General features: G+C 40.5%; 1 long non-coding RNA gene across 1 annotated transcript; it reads right to left on the bottom strand.

The window, feature by feature from the left end:
* Positions 1-5,814: 5,814 nt before the first annotated feature.
* LOC146381520 (uncharacterized) lies at positions 5,815-10,856 on the bottom strand. Its single transcript, XR_014801108.1, has 2 exons — positions 10,051-10,856; positions 5,815-7,841 (listed from the first exon to the last, which is right to left on the bottom strand). It is a non-coding gene; the product is annotated as an uncharacterized LOC146381520 (long non-coding RNA).
* Between the last annotated feature and the right edge of the window lie 3,168 nt (positions 10,857-14,024).

The raw sequence follows: 14,024 nt of genomic DNA, 5'->3' as shown, positions 1-14,024 counted from the left end.
CAACTAGGTCTTTTTGGGAATAATGTGCCATATCTGGAAAGCAGGATGCGGTTTGCTATTATGGGTAGTTATGACGCATCCCATTGTGAGCGCTGATGACATTAAAATACATTATTTTTACCCCATACTTTTATAACCCCACATGTTAATGGCACCCACTTTCCAAAAACAGCATTGTCTCCTCTCCCCTTCATTCTCCCTCCCACTGTCTGCCTCCCTCTCTCTCATTCTCACTCTGTGTATGAAATATCGCATGACTAATGAGTGGAGCAGGTTGAAATCCTGGGGAAGATGTCCTTGGAAGACGAATGCATTTTCAGCAGAATAATTAACTTAATTAACAAATTCACATGCATATTCATCAGCCTATTAATGTCTCCTCTGTGCGGCTTGATGAGCAGTGGGGTAATAACCATCTCATTTGCATAGCCTGTTCACACGACTCTCCGTTTAAAGACAAAATAAGGAAAGGAAGAGCGCGGGAGGAAGAAGGAAGAGAGAAACTGGAAAAGGAGATGACACGTAGAAAACAAGGGAGAGGCTCAGCAGGATAACACGCAGAAGTGAGGCAGTGATGCAGCCTGGTTGGAAATAGGCAAACATTTATATTTTGACTGATAGGTGACATGAGGAGCGGTGACAAAAATGAGCCCAGATGAAGGGGCTTTCTCATCCCTCCAGTCAACCTTGTAGCTTCCCTCTCCTGCTGTTTCATCATCACCACTTCCTAGCATTAATGCCTTAACATTATATCTCCTCAAAGCTGCAGCAAGTGCGCTTTTGCTTTTTAATGACCCTCTTAGCCTCATAGTGAAGTCACAGTACACTAATACTAGGGTTCAGATGTTTATCTGCTGATAGTGAACTGTTCGTCCGTCATTCGGTGGAAACACATGATCATATCAGCATGCCCTCTCCGTGCCTCTCTCCCTCTCTGTCTGCCTCATTCTCTCCTTGCTACGGTCTCTCTGGGGGAATCTTCTTGGCATTGCTCCACTCCTTTCTTCTCCACTGCCAGGCTGCTGCTGCCGTCTCTACTCTGCTACCACTGTCTGCACACAACCTGGTGCTCCTAGCAACGCCACCTCTCTCGCATACACTCCACATGGCAGTCCGATTGGCATGTGTGTTTGCACCAAGCACGCACACACACACCTCGTGTTTGACGAAGGTTTATCGCCGCTCTTATGTTTGTTTGTCGTATCGTAAATCCTTTGTCCACAGTGTGAAAGCTCACTGTTTATTCTGCCACTTCAAAAGAAAACAAAATTAAAAATGTCAATTTCAATAAACCCTCTTTCTCTCTCGACTTCTGATTGGCTGCCGGTTTGGAATCATTGAGCTTGTTTCAAGCACATGCCGCCTTGAACAGTGTTCTTTACTAAATCATGTGAGACAACTCTATTACTTCTCAATGATTACAATCATTTTACCTTTTCAATAGCATAATATTTTTAATCATGATGACTTACTGACATTTCTACAGGTTGTATGATACTTTACTGTTTACAGCTTCATCCTAAACTTAGCTTTTTTTTAGTCTTTTTAAAATGTTATTCAGGTTTTTTTTTTTCACCTCCAGCAGATTAATTTTGTGTACTTGGAAATTGATTCGTCACTCAGTCACTTCTTATGGTAACAGAGACTGTTAAGAAGAGTTTCACGTTTCTGTGTGATTTCACTTCAAACAAATCTAAAGCACCTGATTTCACATCAGACACTGAGGAGAAATCAGTGTCTGATATCACATGACGCATCACTGTTAGATTGCAACATGCAACAAACTACTTTTCCACAAAATTTGTGGGATTTTACTTTATTTATTTATTGTCAGTTTTATTTTTTTCTATTCATCACATTATGCTCTGATGCTGGTTGCATGTAATTCTCTGGCTTCTCTTCCGTCTGCTCTCCTTAGCATTTATATGAGCATGCACAAATGTGCGTACACATAAATTTAGAAAGCTCCTAGTCCCATTTGGGATTGTTTTGGAAGCTGACAAGTTTCTTTCTTGTATTCGAACACTCTAACATGTCTCTCTGTGAAGCATGTAATTAATCAAATTAATATGTGTGTCATAACGGTAGATCTATTCTTTTGTGTTGACCGAATTTTAGGGTTTATTTCCACCTTTTAATTTTCAGTACTCTCAGTCACTTCAGTGCTCTGTTCATATGCAAAGCGTCACGGATGAAGTCCTCTGACTGAGGAAACATTTCCATTTATTTAGCTTGTGTCATATTTACTTGTTTTTGACATTGTTTAAATTTTGCTGTTTTGTGTTGGGTTTCTCCTGCATAGAGCAACACGTGCAGTTATCTCTGTTGTTGTTTACTCTATGCTATATGTCTTTTACTGGAGCTGATACCACACACAGATATTTTTTGCTGGAGCATATAGCACCCTACACACTTCAACTGGTGGAGCTGCAGAATTGGAGATAAAAAGTTATTCCTCCTCAATTAGAAGCATTTAAAAAGTATCGGTACAAAACTATTTACACATGTAGCAGTTTATACTATGAGATTTCCCCCCCCACAGCATGTGAGAATGTTTTTTTTTCCTAATTGATTTTCTCACTTCCCACTCACACTGCAGTTTTTGATCTGGCTGCCTGTACAACTAACTTGGCGCAAGGGACTCAAAGGGTACCAGCTAATGGTTTGACACTGATAACCATAAAATGACCATGAAATCTTAGAATTTGCTGAGTTTTGTTTATTCCAGAGTAAAATTTTCTACTCACATTCGTAAAGAAAACAACTACAAGACACGCGACTGTTCTTAGATACCTGAATCTGTGTCCTTCCGTATGAGATGGTTTAGCTGTCACGTCATTCCACTTCTGTTGCTTTCATAATTTTTATCAGCATGTTAAGTTATGTTTCTTCATTTTGTGCATTATGACTCTCTGGGGGAAAACATTATCTTGTTATAATACAATTACTCCCTTTTGATTAAAGATTGAACACAGTTGCAAGAGAGTTTTAGATTTCCTTTTGTAAAATATCTCTTACACTTTTTAAGTCAGCTTGGAGGATGCCGACAAGCGGTGCAAGCTGTTGTGTTCATATAGTTGTGAGAGGGAGAGCCAGGATGGGCAATTGAGATACAGAGCATTAGCCAGTGTCAGGAGAAAATTAAAGGCCAGATCGCTTTCTTAATCAGAGCACAAGCACTGCGTTAAGAAGGAATTAGGTCGACAGCTGCTGTTTAGCTGCTTACCTTGCTCCCGCGTTCTCCTTTCCTCATATATGTACACACGTTTTTCACACTCTTATTGTCATTCTCCTTTTTATTTCACTCTTTATGCTCTAAGGCTTTTTCCTTAGTCATTGTTTTGTACATGTCCTCCTGGCCTGTCACTTTTTGTTGCCCTGTCTCTCTGGCTCCCCTTCCATATTTAATCTTTTCACCCCACACGAGAGCTGCGCTTTGGCCGGACACAATCTCAGTCAAAAGTAAAAATAACCTGATTTTGTTTTTTAGAAGAGAAGAGAAGAGAAGAGAAGAGAAGAGAAGAGAAGAGAAGAGAAGAGAAGAGAAGAGAAGAGAAGAGAAGCATGATGGATAGAGGTGGTTTTTGGTTCCGTTCCAGGAGGCTCAGTAGTCTCCCTGTGGCTGATGGATGAGTTGTCATAGTTGAGTTCTTCTACATACACCTGAGATGAATGGACAAACAGCAGTGGCTCTTTCCTTGTCTATCCATCTTCCTCTGTTTAGGTACCTTCTGCTGTCCACACTTGTCCCCTACATCCGCCCATGCAAAGGGCTTTTCAGATATTGGTTTTTCAAAATGAATGTCTAATTATAGACTCGAGAAGACAATACTTGTGTGTTTGCCAAGCTTGTTGCTGGAATGATGAAAATAATTCAAAAGTGCAAGAAATGTAACAGTTGGATTTTTGTTTTATTTATTTAAAAAAACAGACATTGTAGAAATTGTTCATACAAAGCTTTCAAAGAACCTGCAATACAGCATGTTAGCACACTGACTGGAATGTTTATGTTAAAAGCCAATATCAGATCTGTGCCAAATCAGTATGTCAGTCTAAATGGTTTACCGAAACATGCATATTAAATTCCAGCCCATTTTTCCAGCTCCCGCAGAAATAGGGTGGACTGGTCACCGAGGTCAGGAGTCATGCCACTTTCTGATTTGGCAAATGTGGCATATAAATTTGAATTTGTTGCGTTAATCTGTGGAATCAGCTGGAATGACCCTTAGCCCGAGTGCCAGCATTTTACCAGGGATAACCAGAGCTCTTTACACTGTGGAAATTATACCACAAAGTGGAAGGTTTTAACTGATTTTTTCATTTAACTTTCATTGCAATGCATTAGGTGCTAACAAAATTACATGAATTTTCATTTTTAATCATTTTGGTTAAAGAGAATTAATCAAATAATACTGTAAATTAATGCTGTTAGGACAGTAGGTGACCTTGTGGTTAGGATAGTAGGATATCAGCAGTTATAACAGTAACTGCATTTAATATTTTGTGTGTTCTGCACTCTGTTAGAAAGGCAAGAGAGGCAAAATGCCAACACGTGCTAGTTTGTCATGTGATCAATACCCTTCAGACACAGTGGAATTCAATGTCATGAATACAAGTTTAGTTCTGGTGCATTATAGAAAGACTGACTCTTAAAATGTTTTTGTGAGTGTTGCTCTCACCCTGGATGCACAAGCTTACCACAGACTGCCCTTATGTAGTTGGTAGGCTACATACAGCCCATACTAACCCACCTCTTTGAAGCACAAGCACACTCTGGGGTGAAACTACTCTGTGTCCTCTCCAAGGGGAAAGGTTTAAAAAACATTTAATTAGGCTTTTGGCATGGCTTCACTTTTCGCCTGGAGGTGCTGGAGGAGGTTTTACAGACTTCATCCCTATTAGAGCCTCACCGATTAAACATTCATGAGAGCAATCAGGAAACCCTATGTGTTCTCTCCTGCTGTACAACTTCATCTGTAGTTTGCAATATAGTGTTGCATGTCAAGGTTTATGTCGCTGAATTATCCGCCTGGGTGGCGTGTGCACTCTTTTTATGCAATGACTTTGTAATTATTTGCCTTTTGAAACATAGTACATGAAGGTGTTTCCTCAGTCATGGTGCATCCATACATGCGTATAGTAAAAGTCCTCCTGTTTTGGTGGTTCCCAGATCCGGTCTAGAGAGGTGTCGTACGGCTAAGATGGCGCAGGAAGGCGGAGGAAGTTTGGGGGAGTAGGTTGGGATGGTGTTGGAGGGAGAGATTGGGGGTGGGCGGGGTGGAGGGGGGGCAACAGATGGTACGCCACGCTGCGAGGGACGTCGGCTGCCACGGGTGGGGGTGGGGGGTGTAGAGTGGGGGCAGATAAATGGGAGTGGGAGGAGGTACTTTTTCCCCAAAGTGCCAGCAGGGATGACGAGGAGGGGGACTAGATGTATGTTAGCGTGCTTGTACGAGTGTGCTTGCGTCTCCATGTGTGTGCCCGCCGTGCATGTGTGAAGCAAGGGCCATATTCAGACTCCCGCTTCTCATCGAGCTGGGTGAGGAGCCGCTGCCCCAGTGCCTTGTGCCCACTCAGTGTCTGTCTGTGGACTTCCAGCGTTGGAGAAGAGTGATGACTCCCCACGTGCCAGTACACAGCTAGCTTGCTGGCATCAAGGCTGTATGAAGAAGATGCTGAAATTACTCGTAACCCAGTTGTTGTGATGAACTACAAATTGTGATCCTCACGTCAGACACCATAAATCAGCCTCGAGCAAAACGGCCATATGTGAGGGGAATTTAATAGCGCTCGTTTGATTTTTGTGCTTTTTCCTTTTTTTTGTTGGGCCAGCCTTTATTTCATTGAAAGCTGCTGAGCCAAGAGGAGAACAATTGAAACTTACCCTCAATATTCTGCATCCCTACCCATCATCTCTTTCTCCCATCCTCATCTCCCCTCTTCTACAACACCTAGGCACGCACAGAAGGCACACATGCCCACACACATGTACACACCAACCCCCCAATTACAATGGTTGCCTGTGAGCACACCAGCTTCAGTGGTATATATGGCTCTGCCTATTGAACAGATGTTGTGGAATTTAAGATGCAAAACCACCCCTCCATCACCCCCCATGCAACTCACACATGCATGTATATATACACACACACAACCCTCACTTTCCCTCCCCCCAGCTGGCCCTGCCATGAACATGCCATGTGGCGCTCCATTCCCCCTGGCACTCTGACTCTGGCTGTGCCAACTCTGCCGCGTCTGGCCGCCGCCAACTGGAAAGACTAAGAAAACAGCAGACTCAAAGTGCACTCTTTCTTTGTGTGCTGTCTGGGAGAGTGTGTGTGTGCATTTGTTTCTACCTGCAGAAAACTTCAACTGTCAGTTTTTTGGAGCAATAATTTTTGTAAAACTGAAGAATTGATTTTTACTTTCAAGCGACGTAACAACGGCTCTGACGTCCTGTACAGTTTGATGGGAGATGGAACTGTGCGCGTGTGTGATCATTTGTGAGTTTGCGTGCTTTTTGTCTCCTTTTCTGTGCACAGGTGTACAGCGTACGCAGTGTGCACAGCATGTCACGCTGTCAGTCCGTAAGTGCTGATTGTGAATCCACTTGGGAATGGCGGTGGAATTCCTGTTACCATGGAGATATCCAAGCTCGCCTATAATAAAATTTCAACTTGAGAGAGATTAATTTAGGGGAAAGTGTTGATTTATTCATCCGTGTGGCTACTGATGCACTTCCTCATTCGCTCTGATGTTCAGCTCTGATGGCTGCCCATTTTCTGACTGGTTTTGATTTTTCAACCGTACCACAGCTGAAACGTGGCTGCTGGGCCTGCTGATGGGCTTTTCCATCTTCATCATCAGATAAGACAAAGGCTAAGTCTAATGATATTTTCAGTGTTTCTTGTAATCATCACATTTTTTAAGCCAACAGATCAAAGAGTTGCTCTTTATAGCAGTTGAGCTCTCTTGTTGGAGAAACAAACACATTCATATGTCACCTTTAAGCTGGATGATGTCTTATTTCATTACAAAGCGCATGGTCACTGTATTTTATGTTAAGCCAGTATAAATATGCCAGCCTGCTGCCATAATTCTTCATAATGTGCCATTTAAAAAAAATCCCCATATATACTGCAACATGTATGTGTATGAAAGATGGCAACAGTCGTTGAAGATTGTTGTGAAGCTGTGAGCATGGTGCAGCTAGACCAGGAGTGTCAAACTCACTTAAGTTACTGGGCCTTACTTGAGTCCAATCTGATCTCAAGTGAGCTGAAATAGTAAAAGAGTTGCATAATAATCATATCTTTTTAATTTAAAGATGTGCAAGAAAACATTCTCTTTTAATGAACCACCACATTTCCAAATCAGATGACGAACAGCCAGAGATATGTTTAAAAAAAAGTCCATCATAAACATTATGTTCTATGTGATCTGTGACTAGCGCGTCACAGTGGTTCATCAAAAACGCAAAACCGTCACACGTCAAGTTTTTACTTATTTTACACTTTATGATTCAATTTATCAAAATCTTAAAAATACATTTATGTCCCTGACATTTCAATTCAATTTTTCAGTGCAATTTCATTTATTTATCAAATCACAACAACTGTCTCCTCAAGGTGCTTTATATTGTAAGATAAAGACCCTACAATAATACAGAGAAAAAGGCAACAATCACATGACTCCCCTGTCAGCAAGCACTTTGGTGACAGTGGCAAGGAAAAACTCCCTTTAAACAGGAAGAAACATCTGGCAGGACCAGGTTCAACGAGGGGCAGCCATCTGCCATGACTGGTTGAGGGTGAGGGGAGGAAGACAGGACAATAGGCACACTGTGGAAGAGAGCCAGAGATTAATAATAACTAATGATTAAATGCAGAGTGGTGAATAAACACATAGTGAGTGAAGAAGAATCGCTCCGCGTCATGGGAAGCCCCCTGCAGCCTAGACTTACTGCAGCGTAACTACGGGAGGATTCAATAAAGACATCTTTAACAATGTGGAAACAATAGGTTTGCCACCCACTGCACAGATCCTTAAAATTCAACAAATGCCCCTAAAACAGCTACGCAGTGTGCATTTTAAAAAAAACTGTAGACAGAGTAAAACAACTGCACAGGTATGTTCAATTTCAAGAAACCTGTGTGTGAGAGTCCTTATCATTGTACTGTAATCAGTGTTTCTCTTGCTAACGTGTCCTTTTTTGATGCTGGTGAAAACCATTATAAATGTATTGTTGTGGATGAGGCAGGTTTCAAATTGCTCAATAAAGGGAGGTCAGAGTTTCACTGGCCAGTGAGCAACCATCGCAGTACCGTGGGGTTAGTATCATTGTTATAACAGAAGATGGTGTGGTAGGATGGAAATTTTTTATTGGCATATAGAGTGCAGGATTCCTTGACAGCTATTCAGAGCTATTGGCATGACCTGTCATTTTAGGGAACAATGTCAGGTTCTGTCATGCTTAGCTGAGGCAGGCCTGCTTTCAGGTCAATCCACATATGGAGTAACTGGTGATTTCACTGCGATTTTCACACTGTGAAAACCCTACCAGTGGGGTCAAATTGGACTTTTCAGCAGGCCAGTTCTGGCCCTGGGGACACATGTTTGAAACCCCTGATCTAGCCAATTTAGGTACAAAGCACAAACAAAGAACTTAAGCACAGACGACCTGTTAGTTATCAGATTGTTAGATTTAAAATGCTCCAAAATGCACCAAAACCACAAGGACATTCAATAAGTCAAATTAGGTGAGGTAACATCTTGCAGACATCTACTATTACTACTTATTAATCACATAAGTGAGCTTCCTAATAATGCATGCCTGTAAGAGTTAATACCTTTTAAACAGGAGGATTAGAATGCAGTTGTCATGAAGTTGCAGGCTGCAAGCATACTTATTTCTGCTGTGAAGTGGGAATCCATAAGGAATGGCTCATTTTTGGAGCCATTTATAAAATGTAAGCTTTTATTACTTCCATATTAGCTTCATTTTTTCATTCCCTGCAGTCGCAGCCTAAGAATGACACATAGACATGTCTCATTCGATGTGAAATCTCATTCTCAGTGCTTCTTTCACTGTAGTCATAAACCATTACAAAACACAGATAAGAAGAAAAAAACATTTCAAAACCAAATATTTTGATAAGTAGAAAATAGGAAGCAAGCAGAAGACCCCTGTGAAAAAGTCAGATGTTTTGTTGACCCATGCTTCCGCCCCAAACTCCTCCGTAACTATTTATCACGCCACAACTCCATCTCCTCATTTTGTTTGTCTGAGCCTAAAGAAATATTATTTGATGCACTTGCTCAATCGAGTGAGATTTCTGCTCTTCCCCTGCCATAAATCTGCAATAAATGCTCACTGGAGCATCAAATGTATACTAATTTGCACTCGAAACAGTCAACTAAAAACATACAATTTACATAATGTTTAAATTATATTCACTATCATTTATGGGAATTAACTGAGTTGGGACTGAGTGACACATGGTGTAAAAAAAAAGTTGTGGTGGTGGGGGGTACTGCCCTTCAAAGATTTTAATATTCATCATTTCACAAACAGCTGTTGCACACTGAAATCTTCTTTTTAACAAAGCGGCTTTATAAATGTGTATTTTTCCCAGGTGCTCAACACAAGTCTTTCATCTGTAGTTTTGATAGGAAGCACTTATTACCTTTTGTTAATACCACTTCCTAGCATGAGACTAGATGTAGTGAAAAGACGCATTAATATACACAGCAGAGATAAACCCATATTATAATTGAAACTGATACGTCACTCGCAAATGAATTTAATGCAAGGTCTGTGCTGTAGTTTACATTTAGTATGCATCCATGTGTGCATATGCATGGACATGTGCTTAATACCAGCATGTCTCAATGCGACCCTCGTGTCTTTCTTTTATTCAATGGATGCCCATCGAGCCCCTCACCCACACCCCTTCCCACATGCTGTGATGTGTCGTGAGAGCTAATCTGTTCATTCCTCTCCTCATAATCTCTTTTAATCTGAAAAAGCATGGATGGCTATGGCATTACCTTGTCTCAAGGTTTCCACTGGGATACGCACTCCATCTTGTTTTTAGCATGTGGGGAGAGAATGAAGGATGAGGGAATGGGGGCTATGGATCAGCAGAAAAAGAAAAGAGATATAGAACTAGAGGGAAGAGCAGAGAAAGGTGACATTGACCTATGAGAGATGGTTGCAAATATTCAGAGAGGCCATGTCAGTGCCATAGTCTATGTACACATGTAGATAGAGGAAAGATGGCTGTAACAAGGTGTAACCTAATGGATTGGTTTACGTTGGAGCCAGATGGGCTCAGTTTTCAGCTGGTGCTGGTCTCATCTGTTTGAAACCATGAATTTCCACCTGAGGTTTTACCCTTCACCCTCCACAAAAAAACATTCCTAACTATCAAAGTTTAGAGTTACCTCTAGCTCAAATGGAAACACTAACATGAGGAATTCTTAGTAATAATAATAATAATATCACAGTCAGCTACTGCATGAGAGGCCTTTACACACCAGAACCATAAAATCCGTGCCAATATTAAATGCGTTAAAAATATTTTCAGACTGTCCTGTTTTCTACATAGCTGTTCAGATAGGCCGCATCATTTTGCAGGATGAATTTGCGTCATTTATTCTTTTCAAACTAAACTCGATAAACAGATCTGACCAATCAGACCACTGCATTTGGCAACAAGTGCACTAAAAGCTCCAAATGTGCACAACTGCTGCACAGCAAAATCTCCAGTGTTAAATTAACACTAGAGAGTGTCTATATGGGTCCACACCTCTGAGTGTTAAATACAACACTGTTGAGTGTTAAATTAACACTTTTGACAGTGTTATATGTTTAAAAGTAACCTAGTCAGTTTTGAAGATTAACAATGGCTAACACTGAGTAGTGCTGATTTTCTAACACTGGAAAATAACTCAAAATGTTAGAAATATTCCAGTGTTAGAAAATCAGCACTGCTCAGTGTTAGCCATTGTTAATCTTCAAAACTGACTAGATTACTTTTAAACATATAACACTGTCAAAAGTGTTAATTTAACACTCAACAGTGTTGTATTTAACACTCAGAGGTGTGGACCCATATAGACACTCTCTAGTGTTAATTTAACACTGGAGATTTTGCTGTGTGGATATACATTGATATGGAAATATTAAAATAGTAGTAAGACACAGATACTGCTCCAGGTCAATCAGCTCTCTGAAACGATTTCTCTGCCTCCTCAGATGTAGTCCCAACTCTGCCAGCAAGAACTCAATCTAACCTGCTGAACTATGCGCTAAAGCAGTCGTGATACAGCTTCAACTCCTAAATCAAACCATGAAAATGACAAAGAGGTTTGGTTGGGGTCAGAAACAAAAATGGGTGCCGTGCATGACAACTGACATGACAACTTTATCTTGCAACATGTGTCATAATGGACACAAACTGATGCCATATCTGGAACTCCAAAAGGCAGATTAGCATGTTAGCATTTTCTAATAAGTTGAAAAGTGTTCATTGTCAGCCTTTCAGGGGTAATAAAGTGGAATCTGCTGGTGTAGCTAGGTGAACTACAAAACAACACAAGCAACACAAAACAGCCACTATCATGAACACCACGTCAATTCTATTGTACAGGGGGGGCCATTTATATGGATACACCGTAATAAAATGGGAATGGTTGGTGATATTAAAGTCCTGTTTGTGGGACATTAGTATATGTGAGGGGGCAAACGCCTCAAGATGGGTGGTGACCATGGTGGCCATTTAGAAGTCGGCCATCTTGGATACAACTTTTGTTTTTTCAATAGGAAGAGGGCCATGTGACACATCAAACTTATTGGTAATGTCACAAGAAAAACAATGGTGTGCTTGGTTTCAACGTAACTTTATTCTTTCATGAGTTATTTACAAGTTTCTCTTTGTTCACAGCCATTGACATGTCGAAGAGGTTAACACGTGAGGAGCAGATCGAAATTGTGTATCTGGTGAACGCAGTAACCGAGTCATTGCAGCAGATTTCAATGCAAGACATCCTACGAGACCACCCATCTCCCATGCTACAGTTAGCAAACTGCTTGCTAAGTTTCGTGAAACTGGTTCAGTGTTGGATTTGCCAACTAGTCTGTCACTAATGAGGAAACATCAGTGGCTGTCCTAGCTTCATTCAGCAAGAGCCCACAGCATAGCACTCGCCGCATGTCACTGGTGAGTGGCATTAGTCGAACATCCCTTCGGCGGATATTAGCTACTCACAAATGTCACCCTTACAAACTCCAGCTACTGCTGGAATCCATTGCATTCATTTCCTAGAAAGTGCTAGCTGATGCCGTCTTCCTAATGAAATCAAACACATTGTAAAAGCCGAAGAGCGTGATGAAGTCTGTCATTTTGCTCATTTGCAAGAAGTCAATATTATATGATCACCAGCACATTAATCAAAGCTCTAAATTTAGCTGTTGAAACCACAATGAAACCGACTGTTGAAATGACTAATTGGTTTGAAAATTTGACACTTTTTAAATCAGATTGAGATTTGATTTGAATCCAGCACCCAGCGACTGTTGGTTGCACTGCACTTCGCCACCGGCTTCAGCCTCAAACCGTGGTATTTGACTTGTGCAAAACAGCCTGAGAGATTTGAGATTATGTTAATAAAGGTCAACAATACACAGTAATTATCAGGACATGATTGCCAGTTGTTGCTTTACATAATGCCGAACAGCTCAAATTATAAAGCTTTGGCAAACTCATCATAATCAGCATGAAAGTGAAGAGCACTTACCTCAGAGTGCTCCATGTCTATGTGGAGGATCATAAAATCAAAACAAGGATAGAGCGAAATGCAACTGTTTCATGCAAAGCCAGAACATGCAACGCTTCACACTCTTGACATTTTACACATGGTAAGCTGCTACACCAAGTAAACACAATAAACATTGTGGATCTTACATAACTCTGGGTGCAACGTGAAACTAAATTGCCAAAATACCTTAACACACAAAATAGTGAAACTGTAAATCAAAGCATCTGTATGTTGTGTCAGCTCAGTAAGTATTTCCAGTCATGTATCAATGTGATATTACTATGTACATGTTTCTGAGGACCAAGAGCAGAAACCTTTATTAATCTTCAGTAAGTTCACAAAAAACCCGCTTATGTTGATCCAAATACTAAACTCTTGTTTCTTTCCTTAACAATGTGAACAAATACACTCTTTGCTTCATTGGGCTGTTATGTGTCTTTATGTTTGACGAAAAAGAAGTATAGCATTTAAAATTAAAGGTAGAAACTGTCTTGAATTTTCCTCTTTATCACAACAAGTGGGATTATAAATCTCTTGTTAGGTGGAACATAGTAGATATTTAATTAAAAGCTATTGTTTTCTCAAAAGGGATTGAAAGCACGTTGTTTGTTGGAAATAACTGAATGTGTTTTTACTGTTTTAATATCTGATTGTGTTGTGTAAATCTGTTGTTTTGAGTCTGAACATGTTTAACTTGTTAATAATTTCAGTATGTTCCAATCCACCAAAGCTAGATTTTGACATTTCTTTACTGTATATTTTTATTTTTGCCAAATACTACACTGAAACTGATTACTGATGCTAATGGTAAAAGCGCTGACAGCATGTAAAAAAATTTACAATTCTGAAATATGCATTCCTTTAAATGTGATTCTAAGGACATAAGAATATGTAAAGACAGCTCATCATACCGCTGATTTTGAAATCATTGTACACAGCATGATTTCCCTGTAAATCTAAGCCTCGTATTTACAGTGAAATAAAATCAGGGGCAGGTCTACAACATGACAGAGAACTCTTTCAAATTTAACATCTGGGCTGTTCTGATCAAAGGCTTTTTTTTTTTTTCAAACCAGGGGAAAACAAGTGTTTTATATGCACATCAAGCAATAAACTCAGGTACAAATGCACACTTAGAGGTCAGAGCCACACAAAGTCGAAACCTGTGGGTGGCTGCTAAGTCAAGGCCAGCGACTAAAGAG

Source organism: Perissodus microlepis, chromosome 8 (genome assembly GCF_051167445.1).
Source record: "Perissodus microlepis isolate ML-2025 ecotype Zambia chromosome 8, ASM5116744v1, whole genome shotgun sequence".
NCBI lineage: Eukaryota > Metazoa > Chordata > Actinopteri > Cichliformes > Cichlidae > Perissodus > Perissodus microlepis.
Note: the sequence above shows the minus strand (reverse complement) of the source record. Positions and strands in the feature narration are given on the sequence as shown.